The sequence below is a fragment of the Callospermophilus lateralis genome, chromosome 14 (assembly GCF_048772815.1).
Source record: "Callospermophilus lateralis isolate mCalLat2 chromosome 14, mCalLat2.hap1, whole genome shotgun sequence".
NCBI classification, from domain to species: Eukaryota; Metazoa; Chordata; class Mammalia; order Rodentia; family Sciuridae; genus Callospermophilus; species Callospermophilus lateralis.
The window spans coordinates 14,756,564-14,780,658 of NC_135318.1; the positions used below are offsets into that span (position 1 = coordinate 14,756,564).

At 51.3% G+C, this 24,095-nt stretch overlaps 1 long non-coding RNA gene across 1 annotated transcript; it reads left to right on the top strand.

The window, feature by feature from the left end:
• Positions 1–9,297: 9,297 nt before the first annotated feature.
• On the top strand, positions 9,298–22,674 carry LOC143380555 (uncharacterized). Its single transcript, XR_013088652.2, has 4 exons — positions 9,298–9,966; positions 18,921–20,178; positions 20,750–21,637; positions 22,174–22,674. It is a non-coding gene; the product is annotated as an uncharacterized LOC143380555 (long non-coding RNA).
• Positions 22,675–24,095: the final 1,421 nt, after the last annotated feature.

Consider the following 24,095-nt stretch of genomic DNA (forward strand, 5'->3'; position numbering starts at 1 on the left):
AGTAAGTTAAGATGGGATTTCAATCTGGCTCTTGTGGGCTGAAAGGTCCTCTATCCTAAGCACAGCAACCTGCAGATGTGACTGTATCTAGAAAAAGTATCTTTGCAGATGTCATTAGGTTGTGGATCTTAAGATGAGATCATCCAAGATTGTCCAGTGGTGCCCCAATTTCAAAGGCAAATGGCCTTGTAAGAGACAGAAGGAGAGACGACCAGAGGTCATGTGGAGATGGAGGAGAGATTGGGATTATGCAGCCACAAACCAAAGAGCTCCAGGAGCCAGAAGAGGCAAAGAAGGGCTATCCCCTAGAGCCTTCAGAGAGAGAGCAAGGTCCTCCCAACACCTTGATTTTGAACTTTGAGCCTTTAGAACTATGAGAGGACAAATTTCTGTTGTTCTAAGCCACTCTGTCATAGCAGCTCTGACACTAATGCATCATGCAATGTATCTGATGCATTTTGCTACTGGGACATGACCATAATAAACAGAAATGCTGGAGCAAACAGCAGTGGAAGGGACTTAGGTCCTCCAGGCTAGACCATACCCATTGGCACTGGCCCTGGTTAGCACCTCCAGATGGCTCCAAGCTACCTCTTTTGAGAAGCTAATCTGCAAGGACAGAGCAATTCCTAGACTGGAGGTGGGGTGGGGTGGGATGGAGGAGGATCTGCCTCAGCCTAAGTTAGAAGTTCCCTCCAATGCCATGAGGATGTGCTGCACCTGACTTGGGGCCACTGAGTCCTCCCTCACCCTACTCCCATCCCTGGCCTGACTTCTGGTAAGCAAGGCAGCCTGACCAGGAGAGCTGCGGCTAAGGGCTTCGGCTGCAGGTCAGGTGGTTAGACTCAGTCCTGAGTCCAAGTAAGAGAAGCCAGCCACTTTCTCTACCTGGGCTGTTCCTTGAGTCAATTGGGATTAACTGCCACCCTTCCTGCCCTACAGGAACCTTGAGAAGCCTCCGTGGGATGATGCAGGTGAGAGGGGCTTTGTACCCTGCAAGACATGCTTGCTGCTCCAGCTTGGTGTGTGTACCAGTGCTTTCCTTGAGTATTCACTGGAGGGTCAAACAGGGAGGGGGCTGCCAGGCTCTCCATCAGCACACTCATGGATATTTCCTGTGGGGCCCCGACTCCTGAACACATCTCTCTGGGAGGGTTACGAAGGGATCTATGACATTCCCTCATCGAAGCATTCTGGGTGTGCTGGAATAATACAGGAACTAGGACACATCAGTACCAAATGAAAACAGCAGACATTTGAGGGGTGAGGAGGAGGCAAGCGTGGAGACAGCTCTGGGGCCAGCTATGGAAGAGGGGGGGACCTACTGCGCAGCTCCAGGAGGGTTCTCGTGGGGGTGTGGCTGTGGCAATGGCAGTGGTGTTCTGGGCTCCCAGCCCTGGTCCCTGAAGCTCTGTGTATGTGGTGTGAAACCAGAAGTGGGTGACACAGCTCTGCGGGAAGGGGCCTGCCTTGTCCTGGGCATGCACATGAAGCTCAGAGACTCTGAGGCCAGGAACTTCAGCAGACGGCCTAATACTGGGACTTGGCTACAGACACTGCAGCTATACAAGTCCTCGTGTCCTGCTCTGGTTCTGGGTGGGGTCCTGAGCAGGAGCTGTCACAGGCTTCCAGGATTCATATGGCCAGGGAGAGCTGAGGTCAGCAACTGCCCTATTCAGTTTCTGGTAATTTTAGCCTTACAGGGAGGAGGCCAGCAGTTCTTTATCTGAGGCCATTGTTTTTATTGTTTAAAAAGTCCCCAGAGAGGCCCCCTGCTGGGACTACAAAGCTAGTAGAGGTGGGAGGGCTCAGAAGAGGACTCCACCAGGAAGGAGCAGCCCTGGCTCCAATTGCCAGGAGGACAATTGCATCCCCAGAAGGCCCAGGAGGTCACTTTCAGACTGGGAAGTGGCAGGGGATGGATCAGGGGAACAGAGAGCATCGGAAACACAGCCAAAGTCAGCAGCATGGGTCCAGCTGGAATCAATTGTTAGCTGTCGACTTGGGGACTTTCCACAGGATAAAGCAAATGTTCCCCATATAGGACAGGAGGCCAGCGGCCCTTAGGATACGGAAGCCTTCTGTTTCCCTGCTGTCCTGCCAGCCTCACTGTGTGACCCGGGATGGGTCTGAGGCACCAGCTCTGGGATGCTGCTTCCCTGAGACCTCAGGGCATCCCTTCTCGAGGGCGGGGAAGAGAGAACAGGGTCCCGGCTGAGGACACAGCAGAAGTGGCTCCCAGGGGCTGTGTTCACCAGCACCAGGTCACACGCAGGGCGCTGTCCTCAGGGAGATCTGTGTTCTGACCTAGCAGGCCTGGGCTGCTGTCAGTAACCCATGACTGACATGTCAGTTCAAAGTTCCCAGCTCTGTTTATCACTGGTTCTGGCAACACAGGGCTCTCTTTGGAGGAGTCAGGGCAGCCAGAGGCAGGAAACTATCCACGGCACAACCAGGCTCTGTCACCAGCTGATCTGAAGGCTAGGCTGTTTGAATACCCAAATTCTGGCTGAGATGGCATGTTACGGCCAAGAGCCTGGTTACAGTGAGTAAGGACCAATTAGAGTTTGTATCCAGACCTGTCTGGCTCCAGGATCCATTCTTTTTTCCTGGGAGAAACATGGGCCACTCACAGAGGATGACCATGTCACCCACGGCTCCCCGCTGTTCCTCAAGCCCATTGCCTAGATACTCAGAATATCGCTAAACAAAGCTTGGAGGTTTCATGTGAAATTTGTTTCATGACAAGGCAGAATGATGTCTGGTCTTCAGAGCCAGAGAAACCCAACTCTGTTCCTGCTTGCTGTGTGACCTTGGCCAGTCACCTAACCTTCCCAAGTCTGGTTTCCTCATTTGTTAAAATAATAATAATAATAATAACTACTCCTACAATTGCCTTGAGAATCATATGAGAAATGTTTATAAAATAATTGAAAACAATCTCTGGAGCTTGGTAAATTTTCCTAAAACTTAGTTGTTACTCTGATAATCCCTCTTTCTCCTCTGCTGCCAGGGATAATGCAGCCTCATGCATGTGCGTGCGTGTGTGTGTGTGTGTGTGTGTGTGTGTGTGCGTGTGTGTATGTGTATGCATGTGTATGCATGTGTTTGTGTTTTTTTTTTTTTTGGTGTGTGTGTGTGTAGCTCAACACATTTGAACCGTGTCCGCATCTTGTGATGATTCAGCCTGTCTGCTGAATGGGAACAAGTCCCTGGCCTGTTTCATGTGGTCTCTTTGAAGGATAATAGTAAATACGCTCAGAAAAACCTCTGCTAAATGTCAAATCCTCGTTCAAGAAGCACAGGGTTCCTTTGAGACTGTACTTCAAGCTGGGGACAGAGAAAGTAAGAGATCTTAAAGTGGGAGTGTTTTGAAAATTTTACAGAAAAAAAGACCCAATAGAAAAGAGACTTGAACACCTGACTTCTGGTCCTCAGCAAAGACCACTCCTAGAAGGTAAGAAGTGATTGGCTGGGACTCATCCAACCTGAGAGAATGGAGATCTCTGAGATACTGAGGCCAAAACCCAAGATTGGTGTCATAACCCCGGGCACCCCTGTGGAACATGACAAATGGACTTCAGGACAAATGTTCAGGCCCCTGGGTTGGTCTGAAGACTCCAGAGGGGAGCAGGCCTGGGCAGGTGGTGGGGCCCAGGATGAAGAGGGGGGACACCTTTAATACAAAGAGTGTTGGGGACATGAGAATTTTCCTAGGATGGTGGCTCAGGGGTAGGGATGACTTTGCACACCTGCCCCCTACCCAGCCTCAGTGCAGCCTCAGGTTTCTGGAATTGGCTCATGTGACCTGGGAAACAAAGCTCGGGCCATTTTGTATTCTCATTTTCTTTTATTTATTTATTTATTTATTTATTTATTTATTTATTTATTTATTTATTTTTGCTTCATACTAAGTTATGCCCCCATTTTCTGTGTCGCTGATAAAATATTAAGAGTTAATGTGCTTTCACCAGGTGCGGTGGCGCATACCTGTAATCCCAGAGGCTCAGGAGGCTGAGGCAGGAGGATAGTGAGTTCAAAGTCAGCCTGAGCAAAAGCAAGGCGCTAAGCAACTTGGTGAGACCCTGACTCTAAATAAAATACAAAATAGAGCTGGGGATGTGGCTCAGTGGTCGAGTGCCCCTGAGTTCAACCCCTGGTACCCCCAACCCCCGAAAAAAAAGGGTTAACGTACTTTCATGTTGATCTTGTACAGGCATGGCAAGCACTTTAAGCCTAACAAGGGCTCTGTGGGTACCTTATCATCCCATTTTCTAGCTAAGGAAAGTGTGCTGTGGGGAGCTAGGAGAATGCTCAGCCAGGCTGCTCAGCTAGGGGGCAGGAGGATCTGCTCCAAATGGGCCCTCAGTTTCCATATTGTGCCTTTGCTCTAGGCCATCACGTGGGACATTTACCCATGTCAGACATGTTCTGAGCAATGAACAGATGGAATCTTCCTAACAACCATGTGCAGAGGTACCATGATTGTCATCCACATTGTACCCATGGGGAAACTGGGGCACTGGAGGGTTTGATATCTGCCCATGTTCCCACGGCTAGAAGGGATCAGCAAGCCCCTGTGTATTTGACCATGGCTCAGGGTCCCTGTGAGGGGGCTGCCTTTTCTGTGTTGCCCACTGGTCTCTTGATACCCAGGATTCCATGGCATCAATGTCACCATGGGCTCTGCCACCTTCTCTTGTGGCATCTGGCCTGCTCATGCTCCCAGAGGAGAGCCTCATGTGATTCCTGTGTAGCTTCCTAGAATGGACCTTGGAGACTTTTCTGGGTGGGTGCAGGCTTCTCCTTCTCCCTTCTCCCAGGCCCTGGGTGCAGAAGGTAACATCAGGGGCCAGCAGAAAACTGAGCAGGGTCATGACCCTGTGAAAACAAATGCCTGATCCATTATTAAAGGACAGTTTGTCCTCACCCAGACTCTCAAGCTCCCTGGAGAGGAGACGTTCAGGAAGCCGTGGCCCCTCCTTGCTCTATTGGGAAGTCTAAGGCCATGGCTGAGGATCACTGTGCTTCCTGCCACCATTCTATAAACCAGGACCAGTGCACTTCATGCCAACCCCTGAGCCCCCTAAACCAGCACTGAACTGAGTCTAGGACTCAGATTGTGACCCTGGCCTTTCCTGGGGGACTCATGGGCTGGGCAGGTTGAGCTGAGACCTTCCTAAAACCACACAATGCCTTCATCTGTTGGACCTGAATCCTCAGGACCCAGTCTCACTCGGGTAATAATTTTGAGGTCAAGGTGAGTTAGGGTGCTGCCTGGGTTCTGCCAAGTTGCATGTCTGGCAGAAGACCATTAAAAAAGTATCAAGATTTGGTGATATTCTTCCCAAGTGTGTTCCATGAAATATGGAATTGTTTGAACCAGGGGTTCTGTAGTCAGATAAGTCTGAGAAACACTCCATACTCTATACACTTTCTCCTAGAGAGTCACGCTGCATGTCAGCGTGTGTGCTGAGAGGTTCCACTCTGAAGGCAAATTTAAGCCTGACTTAACTGAGCGTCTCCATGTTTCATGTGATTGTAGAATGTGTTTGGAAAAGCAGTGCCTATGATGCCCCCTGCAGAAGGTATGTGCAGATAGATCAGCTTCTTCTTTCCATGGACCCGTCACTTGGAACCAGGCCTCAAATCAAGTCACTGTGTTCCCCTTGGGGGGTCCCTCCCCTTCCTGCCAGCCCCCTACACTGTGATCTGTCTAAACCTCCAAACACGAAGCAGATCCCTGATGGATCCCACCCTCTCTGGCGGGGTAATCCTGTGCGTGAGGAGGTGAAGGGGTCATCTCTGGCCTCCAGTAGCTGGAGGTCTGGTGGAGGCCTGAGACACCCACACTTGGCAGAAGAGCAAGGAGGGAGACATGGCATTTCCTTCCAGGCATCAGGGAAGGCTTTCTTGGAGGAGGAGGCCTGGGAGTTGGGCCTCGATGACCTGATGGAGTTGGCTGGGGTCAGGGTGGGATATGGGGGGTCCCGGGCAGGCAGTCTGAGGACTATGTGGGGGTGGGGTGGAGCACTCTGACTCCAGCCTGAACTACACACTCCACTTTGCAAAGTGAAAGCCCTCCAGGTGGCAGCTCAGCCTCTTCAAGTGACATGGAGACCAGGGAACCTGGGTGCTGCCTGAGTCTGCCGTAGCTGTCACTTTTCACTTGATTGTCCCCAAGTGGCTCACTGCAGTGTTCTTAGCAGCCACATGCACTATTATCCATTAGAGAGTTCTGAGCGTAGTTTCCTGTCTCCTTCCAGCCAATGATATTCCAGGGCTTCTTAGGAAGCAGAACCCATCCTGCTCCTGACTTAGCTGTTGACAGCGAATTAGGGAAGTGGCAAATTTTAGGTATTCAGGCCTTGTGTCATTTTTCAATCAACAAACATGTATGGAGTACCTACTTGGTATTAGGTGTTGAACTAGGTGCTGGGGATTCTGAGGGGCATCAAACATGTCCTCAGAGAAGCCCTCTGGCCAAAGAGCAAGGATACTTGCAGCTGTCATGAGCAGGATGCTTGTCTGCAATGCCTTGGTAGAAAGCAGAATGGTTTTCAGTGTTGCCACTGTTACACGACAGCACCACGGAGCTCCTGGAAAAGGTCTCTAGAGCAGCCAGGCCCCGGGACAGCTCTTGGGAGAAGACAAACATACAAGATAGGAGTGGTACTGCAGAAGAACAGTCAGTGCAAAGGCACCGTGGTACCAAGCGCTAGTACCAAGCCCTGGCCACCAGCAGTGGGAGTTGCCATCGGAAGCTTAACAGGCCAGATCCTGAAGGGCCACTTTAGCTGTCTCAAGGAGCCTTAACTTTATATCAAGGGCTTTTAGCAGAGAGAAGACTTGATAAAGTATGTGGCACTAGCAAACTCTCCTTAAGGGTGGAGTGTGGGAGGCAGAACAGCAGTTACCAGGAAAAAAAAAAAAAAAAAGCAGTTTCTGGACCTGACCCAGGCCCAGCTCTGCTGGAGGCCGTTTGGCTCCCAGGGGCAGCCAGACCTTGGGTTTGGGGGAGACCTCTGAGGCAGGTCAGCAGCCAGCTGTGCTGTGGAAATCCTGGTCAGCCCCACTCCTGGACAGTCACCCACCTCCCCCCAGCTAGCATCTGCGGGGCATTGAGGACAGAGAGGACACAGTTCCTGTGACATGGCGCCAAACAATAGGCACAGGAGCTGTCAGGGCGACTCCAAAGGGCTCCAGGACAGTCCCTCAGAGTCTTGGAGCAATGAATTATTTCTTATCTCACCGGTGAGGGGTCCACGTGGCCACCCCGCCCCCCGCCCCCGTCCACATTGTATGTCGCTCTGTATTCTGAACAGGAAAAGAGCAGAAAATAGAACTGTTTTCAGGACAGAGACCAACGGAGAGTTTTCCTTTTATTTCTGAGTGGGGGGCAGGGAGAGGCCTGTGCCCTTTCCTCTGGGGCTGCTGAGGAGGTGGTGGTCAGCCTCAGCAGTGGGCTGCGGGGAGGCCCAACCTGGGGAGTGGCTGGCACCCACCTGGGGGATCTGAGGGCCAAAAAGAGCCAGAGCCCAGGATCTGCACCCCCCGCCCCCCGCCGTGGTGCCCATCCCAGGTAGTCCTTCCTTGGTAAGAAGGCCTCCCTCTGTCCTACTGAAGTGGCACCCCCTTTCCCCACAGAAAAGTCTTAACTGGGCTTCTCCAAAAATCTTCACCATGGCTGATTTTAGGACTGTCACCAAAAGAGTCTCTGCAAAAGAGGTCAATGTAGATAAACTTCCTATTTTCCTGTCGCCCTGTTTTACTTGGCCACTGGCTGGGAAGATACCAGCACTCCAGGTGCTGGACACCCCTCACTAGTTTCTCACAAACATGTATCCAGTATAGTACTTTGTAGAAATGTGCAAACAAGGCCTCTGGCCTTGAGCTGGGCTTCACAGAGATGTCTACATTTTTAAGATAAGTGACAAATGGGCTCCATGGTAACCACTGGCAGGGGGAGGAAGGAGCGGGAGGAGAAGCTCTCCCCTTCTCAGGTGTTGTCCTTGAAGGGTTAACTTGCCCAGAACAGTGAAAGAAAAAGCTGCTTTGAAGTGAACTGCTGCAGACTGTGAACTTCTGAGCCCCTCCCCTTACATGCTGGGTATAAAACTCTGAAACTCCCTGAACTCGGGGTTCAGGGGATTGATTGATTACAGCAAAAGCTGTGCCCCCTGAACCTGGCTGCAGCCAAATGAAACTGTTTCCTGCTGTCTTCGGTGCCTTGCCTCGTTTGTGCCTACAACACTACCTCTCCAGAATAAAGGAAGGTGATGCCACCAACCCTTGCCAGACAGGTGAGAGCAAACATCTGAGGCCTTCAGAGTGCTGAAGGGGCGGACACAGGAGAAGGGCAGAGGGGGACTGGGTCATGCTAGCAGGGTGCCTGGTGGCTTAGAGGGAACACTTCGCTGGGAGCAGGTCCCCAGTCTCTGGCCCCAGTGCTGCCTTCCCCTGGGAGGCTGAGCTAATGGCAATGTCATTTCTCACCTATAAATGGAGCCTTCCTCCTGCAACACATGCCCTAGGAAAAAGCTTGACACAGCTTCTCCAGCTCCCCACACCCAAATGAAACGCACAACAGTGTTCTTGAAGCACTCCTGGGCTGGGAGTGCAGGTGACATCCAGGAGGACGGTGTCCTGGCTGGTGTGCCCTGTCCGGGGCTTGCTGCAATTCACATCTTTCCTGAAACTGCAGGCAGCAATAACACACGTGGCTCCTATTTGCAGAGGAGGGTCCCAGGAGGCTTGGGAAGTGGGAGAGAGGTTGATGGGCCCTGGAGGACTGTCAAGCGTCGGGAAATCTCCATGCCACGCAGCTGTGAGTTCTTCCCCATCCCCCACGTCCGAGTTTTAATCTCTTCATTTGTAAGAGGGGGATAGCAAGGCTGGCCCTCTGTGACAGAGGCAGGAGAGAAATAAATGAGAGGATCGAGGGCCATGTTTACATTGTTCATTGCTCCATTCCCGGTGCATACTTGGCCTAGGATAAATGTTTGTTGAACAAATCATGCAAGGGAAGTACACAGATCAGAGAGTGGCGCAGAATTGAAACTAAGCAGTAGCTGCTACGGTGCAGCCCTGCCACCAGCCCCCGTCTCTGTGTGTCCTGGCCCCTGTGACTATTACTGAGCCCTTCCATACACTCAGGGGCATCTGAGCCTCACGCCAGCCCTGTTCCTTCCAATTCAGCTTCACCAGAGAGGGATGTCCACGCCCCAGTTACCACGCCCAGTCCTCTGTAGCTGCCAGAGGCCTCCATTGTCTGCCTCCCAGACACAGAGGCGGACAGTGAGAGCTGGCTCCCCCAGGGAATCAGGGGTCTCTGGGCTGGGCCACCCTGCCCTGCCCCATATTGTCCTCCTGCCCCAGGGTGGGGCTCGTCACTGCTGCCAAGTTCCCTGCAGCGCCAGCCTGCCTGGCATCACCTACCCGCCCTGTCCTGCCAGGATGTGAGGCTGCAGCTGTCCCTGCCTGGGACAGGAGTGTCCCCTCGGCACATCTGTTGCTCCTGCCCTCCCTTCACACCCACGCTATCTCCCCAAAGCCCTGCTGTTGATCTAGGAATGTGCCATGGGCCCAGCCGTGGCCTTTGGCTGGCCACTCTGTGATTTGAGTACAACGGTCAGATTTCCACCAGCTGCTCCAAACTGCCTGCTTCAGAAAAATGTCCCTGGCACCCACTGCAGCAGCGTCCATCTGTAGCCCGTGCTCACCAGGGGCATGCGCAGTGCCTCCCAAGGAAAGGGTAGGCAGCGACAGACTGCAGGATGGTTATTGGAAGCAGGTGAGCCCCAGTCTAAGGCTCCTGCCCTCGGGGTATTTTCAGGACAGGGCAGGAGTCCACTGGGGAGTCCAGTCCCCTGGCCAAGGCTGAGAACTATCCTGGCTGTGGCTCAATCTGAGCCACCCAGGGGGAGGGTTCTGTTGCTGAGTCCACCTGTGGAGCAAAGGCACAAGGTAAGTGGGACCAGAGAAGCCAGCTGGAGGAGGTTGGGATGGGAGCGTAGCACTTATTGAGCACCTATGGTGTGCAGCAGGCAATGCCGGCTGAGTCTGCTCTCTCTGTGTTGCTCATTATTTGGGGAAGAGACGGAGTGACTGGGCCTGTATTGGGGCCGCAGAGGAACCTTAAAGAGGTGGAGGGTGGAGGTCTGACTCCTGCTGGGGAGTCGGATATGAATGCTTGACAGTTGAAAAACGAGGAGAGCATTTTCAGGAGGAGGGAACAACATTTGTGAAGGTCAGAGGTCAGGAGGAATGGCCATGTTGGGCATGTGAAGAGTCTGGGTTTTTCATGGTAGGAATTTATAGGTGAGGAGGCTGAGTAATAGGAAGCTCTATAAGGCTTCCCAGGACACAGGCGCTTCAGTATGAAAACCAGGAAAGTCCTAGGCAAGTTGGGGTGAGTTTTTCACTGTCCTGGGAAATCTAACTGGGTTCAGATAGAAACAGGCTTTGAATATACTGATAAGATGTCTGGAACCATGGTAAGTTATAAAAGTTTATTTTGTGTGTGTGTGTGGGGGGGGGTAAAGGGAAGAGGAAGAAGTATGCATGTTCTATAAACCAAGTCCACTTTATTTCTACCCAATGGAAATAATTATCTCCAGTTTGCAAATGAGAAAAGTGAGTATCAGAGACAGTAAGGTACTTGTTCCATGTAACACAGCAAATAAGTGGTAGAGGTGGGTTTCTGGGGTAGGTGTGTTTGGTTCCAAAGCTAATGCTCTGAACCACGGAGTCACCTGTGTCAGGACGAAGCTCTAGAAGGACAAGGGGTGGGTATTGTACCCCACAATAGAAGTTGCCTGGGATTTCTCTGAGTTGAGGCCTCAGAGGCTCTGGAAAGATGGCCAGTACTATGTGACCCTTGGTTACCCTGTCTGTGTCAATAGACAGCCAGCAAGCAGCCCCAGGGCTGGCTGGGTCTCCCTACCTCTGTGTCCCCAATGTCTACCCCAGGGTCTGATTAGGACAGGCCTCAGTGAGTAATATGGAGTGGATCAGGGACCTGGCTTGGCCCCATGGTGACGGACAGGAGCCTGAAGGTGCTACCCTGTAGCCACTCCCAGTGGGGAAAGAGCATTGCCTGCAGACCGCAGAATGGGGCAGTGCCTGGAGCACACGGAGGCTCTCCCTCACTGAGCAGGCAGCAGACATACGCTCGGCACAACCCTTAGCAGAGAAGGCCCAGGCTCACCCATGACCAGCCCAGGCTGCTTGGTAACGCGGCATTTGCATATGCCCAACAGAGACAGGCACAGAGTATTAATGGGCTGCTGGAGGAGCCCTGACCTGGAACTAGACACGGGTGAGTGGGGAGAAGCAGGCGGTAGGAGGGAGGACAGCAGGAAAGAGGAGCCAGGGTGTGGGGGCCTGGCAGCAGGTGTGGCAGGCAGCAAGCATGTCAGGCAGAGGGCCTGAGTGTAGGGACAGGTGGCTGGAGCCAAATGACAGGAGTCTGGCTATAGGCAGCCAGTCTTGCGTGCCTGATCTGCGGCAAGGCTGCACCTGCAGATGGTGGTCAGGGGGCTGCTGCACAGGGCAGGAAGCCAGGCACACTAATGTTCGGGGCATATTAGAAGGTGGGATATGCACGCCCCCTGAACCTCGGCACATGCCTGGCTTCTAGGCAGACCATCCTGTGCCCAGCAGGCCCTTGCACTTGGGGTCAGCCCTCTGAGGAGAGCATCTCAAGGTCAGGACAGCAGCAGAGCCTTCTCCTCTGCAAGAGAAGCTGCCCTGACAGCCCCATTGGCCCCAGGAAGAGAAATGCCAGGGCCAGGGGTTGAGTTTAGTCAGACTGTTGGTGGACACAATGAAGGGGGTGTCCCAACCTTTGGTAGAAAGCCCTTGCAGTACAGTTTCCAGAGAAATGAACCCTCTGTCCCTTAGAAGGTCCACGTTTTGGTAAGGATCAAGGAAAGGCCCACAGTGGGTGCCACACGGCCAGGACTCCCACAGGCCTCTGTGCAGCAGTGGGGTCCAGAGGGACTCGTTCTGGCCAGGAACGTTTTCCTGGGCTCAAGGCTTAGGTGGGGGCTCCTTTGCATCTCTTAAGAAGTACCTGGGAGAAGAGGGAGAGAGAGGCATTGCTTAATGGGCACAAAGTTCCTTCTGGTGGTGATGAAAACATTGTAGAAACAATGCTGATGGTTACACAACATTGTGAGTGCAATTAATGCCACCAAACTGTGTGCTTAACTACGGTTAAAATAGCGAATTTTATGCTACATAGCCATATATTTTACCACACTGGAGGAAAAAAAATTGTCAGGGTCATGAGAAAGAGGGAAAGACTGAGAAAATGTTCAGTCTCTTTTAGAAAAAAAGAGACTAAGGTGATGTGACAACCAAGTGAAACATGGTGGCTGGGATTGGTGCCTGCACCAGAAAAATGACCATTTAATGCCCATGAAGGAAAAAATGGTGACATCCAAATAAAGTCTGCAGTCGGGTTAATAGTATTGTTCCAATGTTAATTTCGTCTCTTTGACAAATGTACCGTGGTTATGTAAGATGTTCACATTAGCAGAAGGTGGGTGCAGGATGCATGGGAACTCTCTGTATTCTTTGCAACTTTTGTGCAAATCTAAAACAAAAAGGCGCCTGGACTGCCAAGGAGAGATGTGGGGTGGCCTTGGCACCTGGGGCCCTGGCTCTGCCCAGAAAGGCTGGGTGGCCTGGAGTTGGCTCTCAGCTGGCAGGAGGGATCTAGCCCCAGCTCCTCCGAGATGACCCCTGTTGAAAAACAGGGGCAGGCGAGAGGTGGGGTTTCCCAGCGTGGGGTAGGGCTGGTGAGCAAGGCCTGGCTCTGGCAGCAGGTGCCCTGGGAGCTCTTTCCTGGTTCTCCTTGCTCTCCTCAGTTTAGCAGAATCTGCTCACCAAAGGAGTGCTCTTTGTCCCCTCTGGGTCCTGGGGAATCTCAGGGGTGCTGAGGGCTTGGGAAGGCTCATCGGGCATCAAGGGTTGGGGTCTGGCTGCATCCTGTCCACCCACATGCAGAATTCAGAGGGCTGACAGCCCTTCCCTGGTGCTGCCCTGGCCATCTGGGGAGAGGAAGGGTGGAACCGGGTGGCCACTGCCAGGGGGCTGGGACTAGCTGGAACAAGAAATAATCAGGACCCTGAATCTCCCTCATCCTGGGCCCCCTCCCCTTCCTACACACCTTGTGTTCCATTTTTATCTTGGCTCCACCCATGGCTTCTCTGCTGCCCTCATGAATATGGGGAAGTCAGTGTCTAAGGTGTGCTTTCCCAGCCCAAAGCAGTCATGTGGCCAAGATTGGCCTCAGCTCCAAGGACAGGCTGCAGGAGAGGCCCCCAGAGTGGTTAGGTCAGGGAGGGAGAAAACAGGAAGTGACTATTTAGTGAGCACTTACTGAATGGCAGTCTCCTTGAATCTCCAAATCAACTGCAAGATAAGTCGATGCACCCACCCTACAGACCAGGAGATGAAGGCTGAGAGCAGTGTGGGATGAACCACCTACCTGTGTCAGGAAACTCAGGTGTCTTTGAACTCCAGATTCTGATTCTTTCCTCTGGGCTGGGGTGAGTGAGGGGTGGGATGAATCTAACTTCCCAGGCTGGGGTCCATGTCCAGGCGGAGGGACATTCAGAGCTTCTGGGAGCACTGATGACAGGACAGAAGACACATTTGGCAATGTCATTCTCTGGAAGGGGGCTGGGTGCCTTTTGAGGTCAAAGGTTTTAGAGATAGATGCTGGGCTTGGCCCAGGAGGAGGTGACCCAGTAAGTCATGCGTGGACCTGGGTGACAGAGCCTCTGAGGTGCTGGCTGAGCCTCTGCAGGGAGGAGAGGTCCTTTCCCAGCTGCCACACTCTGTATGTGGGTCTCTTGGTCAGTTTTATTCTTGGAGAGGACACACACTTCCTGGAGGAGGTCTGGAGCTGGACGTTCCTCCCTGTCCCTCTCTGTACCTGTCCATCCTTCCAGACCTTATTCTAACACATCCTTGCCAACTTCAACCTGTGCATGCCCCCATCCTCCCCTTCCCCATTGCTCCCTCTGGAGGACCTTCTTCACCTTTAGGTAGCTCCCCAGTTACAGCCCTGAGTGCTGGGTTCCTTGGTCAAGTTTTGGTGGCTGCTTTACCAGCACCTTAAGCCCTCAGAGAGCCCAGGAGGTTTCTCTCTCCCCTTTTTCAAGATGGCATATGTAGGGCTGGGGTGGTGGCTCAGAGGTAGAGCGCTTGCCTAGCATGCGTGAGCCACTGGGTTCCATCCTCAGCACCACATTTTAAAAATAATAATAAAAAATAAATGAAAAAAAAAAAAGCATATGTGAACTTTGGGCTCAGTATATATTGGAGAAGGGTCGGGGCCATGCTTCTTTGGAAATCCTGAATAGAGACAAAGGAGTCACATGTAGAAAGATTGGGCTGGAGCCCAGGTATCTCCCCAATGAGCTGTGTCTGTGTTAGGCAGGTCTTGCACAGAGTTCAAGCCAAGGCCCAGACCCATTGTGCTGCTCCTCTGGGTACGGCCTTTGCTCTGAATTCTATTCCCCCAGGAAGAGAGGAGGGTGGGCCTAGAACATTCTGTTCCTGTAGGCTGTGGATTTTGGCTGTGATTGTGCAAAAGATGATTGGTGTGTTTCTAGTAAAATACACAGTGATCTAGAAAGCAATAACCACTCCACCAATCTTCTTAGAAGTCTCAGAGAGCTGTGGGCTTGCTTTCCCTTAGAGGTAAGGCTCTAGCAGGACACAAAGCATGTCCACTGGAGGCATCCCCTGAGATCTGTGGGCCAAGAAAAGTTTGCAGATGGACTGAGGAAGCAGGCCGGGCTTTGCCCCATGGGATCTATAGCTGACACAGAGCACTTTGGTGCCACCAACTTCCCTTGCTCCAGAGTGTCTGATGGATAAGCACTGCTGTGTCACAAGGTCACTCTCATGTTAACTGAGTTTATCCTGCATTACCCCTGCTGGGGTCTGCCTGCATCCCTAAACCTTAATTCCTAGTCTTTGGCCTCAAGGAAGGCATGAGCCAAGCACTGCTGTTGCTTTTGTTCAACAAGTGCTTGGGGGTGAAGGGTCGCCAGCAACTGAAAGATTCAGTATTCATACACTGGGGAGCTCAACATAGCAAAGTCAGGTGTGAAATAACTACAGCTATGATAAGGACCTGAGAGGATGCAAGAAAGGGCTGCATCGTGGGGAAAGAGAGGCTTGGAGTGCTCTACAGAGGAAGGGGCATTTGATGCTCAAGGACAGAGAATACTGCCAACCTTGGGATTGACATTTTTATCTTTTGTATTGAAAGAGGAAGAGCTGAGGACATAGTTCAATTGTATAGAGCTTGCCCAGCATGTGTGAGGCTCTGAGCTCTCCATCCCCAGCACTGAAGAGAAAAGAGGAAGGAAGGAAGGAAGGAAGGAAGGAAGGAAGGAAGGAAGGAAGGAAGGAAGGAAGGAAGGAAGGAAGGAAGGAAGATGGAAGGAAGGAAGGAAGATGGAAGGAAGGAAGGAAAGACCGGCCAGGTGCAGTGGAATACACCTGTAATCCCAATGACTCGGGAGGCTGAGACAAAAGGATCGCAAGTTCCAGGGCAGCCTCAGCAACTTAGAAAGATTCTGTCTCAAAATAGACCCTATCCCTCAAAAAAAGGGCTGGGGATGAGGCCAGTGCTAGAGCACTTGCTAAGCACATGCTGGCCTTGGGTTTAATCCCCAGGACTGTGCAAACACACCCACACAACCTCTCCCCTGGAAAAAAAAAAGGTGAGGTGCCAGGCTGAATGACAGCTCTAGCAGAAGGAGGGTGCAGAGGTAAAGTGAGTGACCCAGCACTAGGTCAAGAAGGACCTGATTCCTCAGAAGGTGAGGAAGATTGAGGCCATCCTGAAAAGGCCAGTCCAGTGTGGAAACCTGGGGGTGCTCAGGTCATGCTCACTGGGTCTGAGCCTGGTCACCCCAGTGCACAGTCTAGAGCCACTGTCACTCTCCAGGAATTGCAAAGGCATCCAAAGCCTTCTGCACTGCATGAGCTCAAAAGCATACCCTGAAAGAGATGGGTATGGTGCCCCTCTGCTTGGGCAGCCACCAGACCAGTCAGTAGAGGCAACTGTCAGCCAGACCCAGAGAGCTCCTGGTGCAAAACTCTGCCATAGCAGAAAAGGAACTGTGGTCGCACCAGGGTCACACAGCTCAGAGCAGGCTTGGTGCCCCTGACATCTGCTCTGATCTTCTTCCTGTTGAAAGATTCCTCCCTGGCCTTGCTGAAAGCAAACTGGAGTCATATGCACATCAGAGGGGAAAATTTACATTCATTACATGGATGTCTGTTTACACTTCTCTTCTTGGAGCTATGTACTCAATCAAGGCCCCCTGCCCTGTCCAAAGGAGGCATCAAAGTGTCCCAGGGTGCTGGCTCCTGCATGTGCAGCATTAGAGGATGCAGCAGCTGTGTCTTGTCCCTGAGCAGCGAGCCGAGGCTTTGCTTCAATCCACAAGTAGCTTCTGAAGCACAAGGAAGAACAGACAAGTACTTGAGTTAAATACTGCATGGGCCATGCAGACCTTTGTCCTGACATGCCCAGTTACAAATGAACAGCTCGGTAGGTAGACCCTGAGAGCTACCTGAGAGCAGAATCAAGGGAAGAGGATTCTGACAGGGAAAGTCTGACTTTCCTCAGGCCGACAGTGCTGTGACCAGGGCTGGACGCCACCATACACGCATTAGGAATTTGAGTAGGAGATCTCACAATGGCCGTTCTGTGGTAGGGCAGGGACTCTGCAGAGACTGCCTGCTTTGACTCCCTGCCATGAGTGAGTGCACTGAGCCTGGGGAGGGACCACTTAGAAACCTTCCAGCTGTGACTAAGGAAGTGGCAGGTGAGAGAGGCTCAGGTGTAGATGGAAATGAGCAGCATGAGGGATCCTTGGGACACACCTGTTCTGTATCTTGCTTGTAGCAACACTAGTCTCTCCATATCCTGTTTGCTATATTGGACTAGAACATTGCAAGGTATTCTCTCTGGGGGAAATGGGGTCAAGATTACTTGAGATCTCTCTTATAACTATATGTGAATCCAAAATTATTTCAAGATCAAAAGTTTAAGAGCAAAAATTTTTAGTGGACACATTGGTACATGCCAGTAATTCCAGCTACTCAGGAGGCTGAGGCAGGAGGATTACAGATCAAGGCCAGCCAGAGCAACTTAGATCCAGTCTCTGAATAAAAAGTATAAAAAGGGCTAGGGATGTAACTCAGTGGAAGAGCACTTGCCTAGCATGTGCAAGGCCCTGGGTTCAATCCCCAGTATTGCAAAAATAAAAAATAATAAAGGGGAAAAAATTGAAACGGGTAAACCTCTGAGCTGGGGTCTGAGGAGAAAAGCGGATAGCCAGGAAGTGGGCAGTTGAGGCAGTTGGAAATGGCCCATGCCCTTATCACCCAGCTGCAACATGCCCTCCAGGGAAGGTGGACCACAGGCTGGCGGCCAAGAGATCTGTGAGCACAGTGACTTCTGGGCCCAATAGAAGGGAGCATCCATTAGCAGGGAACAAAGAGAGAGGGAGTCTGTGGGAGGAAAGGTGAGGAAGCCACCAAAGGCCCTCAGTGACTGGTGAGTGGACAGCTGAGGGTCATTGGAGGGGATGTTGTCTATGTATGGCCCATGTATGGGAACAAGCGCTGTCATTAGAGTCAGAATGGCAGTTTTCAGTTGTGCTGGACAGGTGATCCCCAAGACATCTCTGAGCCAACAGCTAGCCACAGGCTCAGAGGCGTATGCAGGGTGTTTAATACAGGTTGGGGCACTTGCAGCTGGGCCGGGAATGGACCACATTTCCAGCTGTCTTCACTTCAATCACACTGAGTGCCCACAGTGTAGCTGGCCCCTGAGGAGACGGAGACACAGTGCATGCATGTACACTGACACTGCCATCTTTCCTGGGTGGGCAGATGGCAGGTGACCCAGAGAGCAGAAAGATGACTTTGGCAGTAATGAGAGCAAATCTGGCAGTGGACATCCAGGGACGGGAGCTCTGTGTAGGAGCACAAACTCTGCAATTTGCATGCAAATATTTATAAGTGTTCCAGACAGAGCTCGGTGGCTGAGCTTCCTTCTCTCCAACTCAGTTTTGCCAAATCTCCTCATTTCCTGAGACGCACTCCTACATGGCAAACCTCAGCTCCAATCCTCACCAATCCCCAGTGTCTCTCTAAAATCAGAGCATCTCCCTGTGCTGAAGTGACAGGCACATGAATTAGACTCAGTCCACCCCTTGAAGGCCTAGTCGGGCAGAGGGTGGGTGGGCAGCCCTCCCAGATGGCATCTTTGCTTTGGGTATGTCAGGGGCACAGACACATTCAAGCCTGGGCAGGGAGGGTGCTTGCCTCTGACTCCCCAGCCTGCAGGCAGATCCCTTTTGTCCATTGGGCAGGGGGATTGAAAGAGTTGATGGTCCTTTCCCCAGAGCCGACCCAACATGCTGAAGCCAGGTCTACAAGGTCACCAGCAGCCCTGCTGGGGCTTGTGTCGGGCTGGATGCCCAGGCAGGGATTGGGGAGGCTGATAGGAGGTGGAGGTAGAGCCTGTCCCACGTAGCTCCAGGCTGAGCTGGTGAAATGGGACCTCATCTCACAAAGCTGGAAATGCTGGGTGGAGCCCAGTCCCCTCCAGGGAAGGCTACTGGGAATGCCAACATGCAAAATGTCTTTTAGAAGAAACAGATTTGACTCAAACTTCAGAGTCTGGGGACTTAGGCACAACAGGCAATGTCTGGGGACTTAGGCACAACAGGCAATGTGACAGCAGAGGAAGGAAGGCATGGGCGTGGAGGCTGAGGCAGTCTTCAATCAGGAGAGTCCCACTTAACTACATGGCCTGAGCATCTCCCCTTTTGGCTTGCCACTAAGGGGGAATCATTTTCTCTAATTCACAGATAACGGAAGCAAGGCCAGAGAGGATAATCACCCACCAAGAGCTCAGAGTCAGTAACCAGAATATCTCAGAATCTCAGCTCATATGATCCCTGGGTCAAAAGACAGAGTTCCCTGGAGAAGACACAGAAACTAGCTGGAATGAAGGCCGAGACTGACTGGGAAGCTTCTGAGATCCCAACAGACAGTTCCCATGGTGATGCTGGCTAAATGCCCCATACTTCTCACTTATGGGGGAAGGCCTGCTCCTGCTGGGGCTCTCCCTTTTGCTATGGACTTCGGCTTTGCTTCTGGGAGACCTGAGGGAGCAGCTGGTGCTGGGGCAGAAACACAGCCCTGGGGTTTCATTCGGCTCCAGCGCATCTTAACCGGGTGGCCTTGAGAAGATCTCTTAAGCTCTCTGATCCTCAGTTTCTTCATTTTCTTCATTGTAGCAAGATCTAATAATACACTGCCAGTTGCTGCAAGGATTAGTGGCATACTGTATGCAAAATGCTGGACATATGATCATGCACAGTAATGAGGAGCTATTAATATTATGGCAGCTGCCGGCTACAGCCTCCTGCTCCTCAGTGGTCCTCGGCTTCAGTCACCCCATTACCTCCAAGGGGATTGCACCCACCTTGCTAGTACTGTGGGATGGAGGCTAATCTCCCAGGGACTCATTGACAGATACCTATGGTCCAAGAGATGACCTAGACATAAGGAAATGGAGTGGCTTCCCCGGTCCTGCATCCTACGCACGTTACGTAGCATCTGAGAAGAGCTGCCGAGGTAGCAGCTGGTCCCGCAGCGCTGCCTCTCACAGGAGCGATTAGCTGTGTCATGCATCCATTTGTAATGAAATAGAAACGTTTTGATTTCTCTGGGAAGCCGGATTTTCTCCCAAATCCTTGCTGCTTTCATCCCTGGACATGAAACAGCCCATTCTAATCTCCTACCAGGAGCAGCAGTTATAAGGAGCCCATGAAATCTGATCAACCTCTCGGCTCCTGGGCAGCAGCTTTGATTGCTGGGAGGGAGCAAGTCGTCCTGGGCCTGGTGCTAATAGCTCCATGCATTATTGAAGAGCCGTGTTTTCAGGGGCAGACACACCAGGGAGACATCCGGACTGCAGGCTGCGTGTCAGCCGCTTCCCTTGCTCCTTGCGATGGAGATTTGGGATCTGGCAGAGCCACAAAAAAAGAGGCACTTGACAGAAATGTTTGTGCAGCTTCCGCGTCCTCATTGGAAGGCAGCTGATGTGGAACAAGCAAGAAGGTGAAACCAGCACTTTCCAATTCTCCCAGTTGCCCTTCCTCCAGTACAAACATCAGGAATGAGCAGCTACCTGGGAGCTTCCGCAGGAGAGGGCGCGTGCCCAGGGCAGGATGCTCACCTCAGCCAGGGCTGGGGCCTGACAGTATCTTCCTAGCCCTTTGAGTAGGATACCCAGGCTTTGGAGCCAAGAGGGGCAAATCAAGAGCTGGGCTTAACATCCCTGAGAATTTGCTGGAAATGCAAAGGGGGCAGGTTTACTTTGTGAGTCCCCACTTACGGTTTGAACTAGATGAACTAATTAGACCCCCCCCTTTTTTTTCCATTCAGAAATTGGTATTTGAGTGTCTACAATGTGCCAGGCACTGATGAAAACACTGAAAGTGAGTGCAAACAGTTGGGAATTCCAGTCGCCAAGATGGCCCCACTAATCTCTGCCTTCTTGCATCCATGTACTTTATGGATGCAAGAAGAGGGGCGGGTAGTCTGTGTAATCAATAGAACATTGCAGAACAAGGACATGGAATGTCTGAAACTAGGTTTAAGAGACATCGTGGCTTCTCTCTTGGATCAGTTCTCCAGGGGGAGCCAGCCGCCATGCTATAAGAGAGGACCCCATGGCTATCCGGAAGTGGATCTTCTAGCCCCAGTCAAGGCTTTGCTGACTGCAGCCCAGGCTGACATCTTCACTGCAGACTCCTGAGACAGCTTGACCCAGAAGCATCCAGCTAAGCTGCCCAAATTCCTCACCAACACAAACTGCGAGACAATAAAAGCTTGTTGTTTAAACACACCCCCAATAACCATAGGTCCCACCTCAAAGGTTCCACCACCTTCCAAAAGTGCCAGCCTGGGATGGCATGGGTGGCTCAGACAGCCAGAAAGTGCTTACTTAACATGCCTGTCTGTCATGTTCATGAAGCTGTTAGCTTGGGTAGTAACAGGTCCGTAGTATCACACTTGCTTCCAGACAGAAAAATGTCCCACTTAAGGCAAATATTAGACATCCCATGCTCCATGACCCCTCTTCTAAATTCTGGTTTGTTTGCTCTCCCTTGGGAAATTTCTGACCACTTAATACTCACCTTTAATACCCATCTTTTAATTAGAATATAGCTATGATTTGTCCAAAACACTAGACAGTTAAATCCAATCTCTCCCAATTAAAAATCTTTTGATAGCTCCCAGTCAACTGAGATATTCTCAAGTCATGCCACGTCCTCTGTGATCTGAACCCTCCTAGAATCACTACCTCCCACCAGCCTCACCCAGCTACTGGAAGGTTTCTGGAGTCCTAAGGGCTCTTTTGCTATAGGACAGTGTCTATGTAATGTCTACCCTGAACCCAGGATTGCCAAAAATCTCTGCTTCCTTCTTTTCTTTGTTTGCTTCTGCAGGATTTGGCTTTGAATCATCTCTTCTGGAAAGCCCTTGCCCACCCTGCTCACAAGGCCACTAGAAGGTAAGCTGTCAGTCACACTCCAGGCTGCAGTGCCAGGGCTGAGATTACCCCTGTGCAGATCAGGATGTGTTGGTTGTTGACAGGCAGGGTCCATTCTGATCGGTCAGTTTCTTGTTCTGATTGCTTGTTTCCCTGGCTGTTAAAATCTCCCTTTCCAAAGGCCTTGAAAGAAGGCATTCATTAAATATTTGCAGAATGAATCAATGAACAAAATGCTCTGGGCTCCAAAGTCACAAAATAAATTGCTTTCAGAACCCCGATGTCAGGGTTGGTGATTAAACCTACCCACCTCCCTGGCCCACAATGGAGATTGAACCCAGGGCCTCACTCATGCTAAATGCATACTCTGCCACCAACTGAGCTACACCTCCAGCCCAAGGTCCTTCTCATCACTGGTCTTACATTGGGAACATGTCTGTGTGGCACAGCCCTGAGCTCTGAGTCCTTCAACCAATTAATAATTTTCTTTGAACCACACCATATTGAATAGTGATGGCTTCTTCTCCTTCAGCTGACTATCTCTTTCCAACCAGCAGTCTCTTCATACGCCTGCACCAGGAAAAGCAGAGAAGGCACCCGCCCTACAAAGAAATGCATCTCACAGTTCTTGGGTCCCTCAGACATCCTTGGATCAGAGGGAGTGACATGGAGTCCTCAACCTTTGTATTGCAATTTCCCAACTCATATTACAGGTTAACTCCTAACTGAATGAATGAATTGCAAAGTGCTCCAGTTACTTGAAATAATTTTACATTTGAGTCCATATCCTTCTATAAATTGCTAGGAAGAATTGTATTCTAAATCGAATCCAATCATCGTCTTCACGGGGGAATGCTCAATAAAACCTCAGTGACCCCAGATCAAGACACTTTTTGTCATCATCTCTAGGGTCATCTTGACTCAGGGAAGAGCATAAAATCATCATTTGGGGGGTGGGCAGGCCATCTGAGGAATAAAGAGGAGTGACCCACACCATCCACAGTCAGGCTTCTTTCTCTGGCCATCAGGATATGCTGTGTTTTCCCTCCAGCCTTGCCTCGCCAAGGACACTCCCTGTGATAGGTCAAGCCCACCTGCTCCAGGAAATGTGCCATCCAGGGTGTGACCCACGGCTGGGGCTAGGTACCCCCCATATGAATGAACCTTTTCTCAGCACAGTAAGAGATTTACCAAAGACTTGTCCACTGGTTGAAAAAACAAAGGAGTTAAATTGATAATGGTTGAGATTAAAACTACCTAAACTGTACCAAAAGCTGCCTGGATGGATGGTGGATGATGGCAGGGGAGTGGCACGTGCACTTTAGCCATATTTTCCCATTCATTTGACTAGTGTTTACTCAATAGCTACTTAATGTGCCAAGCTCTGTGTGGGTGCATGTCCCAGTGCATCTCTCTCTCTCTCTCTCTCTCTGTCTCTCTCTCTCTCTCTCTCTCTCTCTCTCTCTCTCTCTCTCTCTCTCTCACACACACACACACACACACACACACACACACACACATTTTGCTTGGAAACATCAGTAAATGCAGCTTCCCTGTACAGAAGTAGAAGTTCTCCAAGGAAGAGCAAGGGAATCTAATTCTGCCCAGCTTTCCATGGGAAGCAAAGATAAGCCTGAAATATGTGGTTTCCCTGAGGTCTACATTTTCTGGGTCCAGCAGGGGAAAGGGATCTGGTGTCAGGCCTTTGGAGACAACTCAAAGGACAGATTCCTGGACTTCCCTCTAGATGCTCCCTGCTACCACCAACCACCCCCAGCTAAGGCCAGACTTCGGGGCTGTCTGTCGGCTGATCACAGGAGAGCAAGGACAGCAGGCACATCCTGTTGGCAGCTGGGATCCAGCCTGGAGGCTTCTGGCCACAACCCCGTTGCAAGAAGTCCTTTCCTCTCAGCTGGCCCCCCAGCAGCTGTCTGGAAAAAGCAGCCCAGGAAAGCAGAGGGGTGGGTGATTGATGGGGCTGTGTGTCTTTCTCTTACTCCTGTGAATTTTTCAATGGGAAAAAAGAGGCTTATCTCTCATTTTTAATTGATTTTAATGCGGCTCAGCCAGACTAGATCAAATCTCAGCTCCTCTGTGGCCTGGGATGAATGGTGTGGGGAGCTGCCTGAATGCTAATAAGAGGGGAGAGGCCAGAGAAGGCAAGGAAGCCATTGTTTGCCTGGGAGACTTTCTCAGCTTGATCTTGGGCTGGCCTGCTGGGATGGACCCATCCACAAACTTCAGGGGGTATGGGGAGCAGTGTACGGCTATGGGATGGGAGTAGTTAGCGTCTAGCCTTGTGTTGGTACACAGGGACCTAAATGTATACTTGGGCCTCCATCTACTGCAAGGTTTTGGACTTGCATTAGTCAGCTTCATATTACTATAATGAAATACATGAGTCAACTAACTTATAAAGAAAAAAGGCTTACTCTGGCTCATTGTTCTGGAGGTTCCAGACCAAGATTAGGCAGTTCCA